The sequence below is a fragment of the Octopus bimaculoides genome, chromosome 8 (genome assembly GCF_001194135.2).
Source record: "Octopus bimaculoides isolate UCB-OBI-ISO-001 chromosome 8, ASM119413v2, whole genome shotgun sequence".
NCBI classification, from domain to species: domain Eukaryota; kingdom Metazoa; phylum Mollusca; class Cephalopoda; order Octopoda; family Octopodidae; genus Octopus; species Octopus bimaculoides.
The window spans coordinates 56,785,254-56,786,830 of record NC_068988.1 but is presented as its reverse complement, the minus strand read 5'-3'; the positions used below and the strand labels follow the sequence as shown (position 1 = coordinate 56,786,830).

General features: G+C 41.1%; 1 protein-coding gene across 1 annotated transcript in view; it reads left to right on the top strand.

The window, feature by feature from the left end:
* LOC106876126 (G protein-coupled receptor kinase 5) overlaps nt 1-1,577 on the top strand; it is a 383,600-nt gene that overhangs the window by 330,247 nt on the left and 51,776 nt on the right. The gene's annotated exons all lie outside the window — the stretch shown is intronic.

The window sequence follows — 1,577 nt, the reverse complement described above, 5'->3', positions numbered from 1 at the left end:
GAGGTTGTTGCCAGTGCCACTGGACTGGCTCCTGTGCAAGTGGCACGTAAAATACACCATTTCGAGCATGCCCATTGCCAGTACCATGTGACTGGCCCTCGTGCCGGTGGCACGTAAAAGCACCCACTACACTCTCGGAGTAGTTGGCATTAGGAAGGGCATCCAGCTGTAGAAACTCTGCCAAATCAGATTGGAGCCTGGTGCAGCTATCCAGTTCACCAGTCCTCAGTCAAATTGTCCAACCCATGCTAGTATGGAAAGCGGACGTTAAACAATGATGATGATGATATATAATGTTGGCATTGACCAGCTAGTTTACATGTTATGTTAGTTTTGAACTACTAAAATATCATGCTATTATTCGTATCATATGGAGATTCTGAAGGATGTTTCAAATGAATTATGAATACTTTGGTACAGGAGGTCTTCATCATGTTATACGAAAGGAGTTAATCGCTCTTCAATCCTGTTTTAATTGACTCTTTGACACTTTACAATTCACAGATTGTTCTACCTACTGCAGCTTTATAGCAGTCATGTGATTCGTTAATCAATAAACCATACTTTGAAACTCACTTTTATAGAAAGACACACACACCAGCTCATGAAAGAAATCCATTGTTTGGCACTTATTCAACTCAGTACTGTGTTGACATTAATAAGACTGGCTCTGTGTGTTTGTGGGTGTAGGTGGGTGGATGTGTGAGAGAGAGATGATGATGATGATGATGTTTAGTGACTTGGTACATATTTGGTAGAGAATCAGAAACAGGTAATTAGGCAATCTTCCGGATAGTGAATGCTTCTGTGTCTTGTAGAAGCAGGTAATTCTCTTTCATAATACCAATATTTAACTCAATGCCTTACTTTTTTTCTGCAACCTAAGGAGCCTCCATAACCTATGGAATCATACAATGTAGTCCAGTTTTACATTTTTTGTGAATGGATGATATTTTGAACTTCAGTTTCATAAAGCTGACTTATATCATCATCATCATCATCATTGTCATTTAACATTTGTTTTCCATATTGGCATGGATTGGAGAGTTTGACCAGAGTTGGTAAGACCAGGGGCCTCACCAGGCTCCATCGTCTGTTCTGGCCTGGTTTCTATGGCTGGATGCCCTTCCTAATGCCAACCACTCCACAGAGTATAGTGGGTGCTTTTAACGTGGAACCAGCACTGGTATCAATTCTGCTGTGGAAGACAGGTCTTCTTGAGTTCAGCAAGGCACCAGATATCTCGGTTTTCAATCATCTCCTTTGTAAGGGTCAGTAGCTTGAGATCGGTCTTCAGTACTTCATCCCATGTCTTCCTGGAACAGTATACTTACACCTTGCAAATGCAAATAAATATATATACAACTCTATGCATAGAGTTGTATATATATATATATATATATATATATATTGTTGTTGGCACTCCGTCACTTACGACGTCGAGGGTTCCAGTTGATCCGATCAACGAAACAGCCTGCTCGTGAAATTAATGTGCAAGTGGCTGAGCACTCCACAGACACGTGTACCCTTAACGTAGTCCTTGGGGATATTCAGCGTAACACAGTGTGACAAGGCTG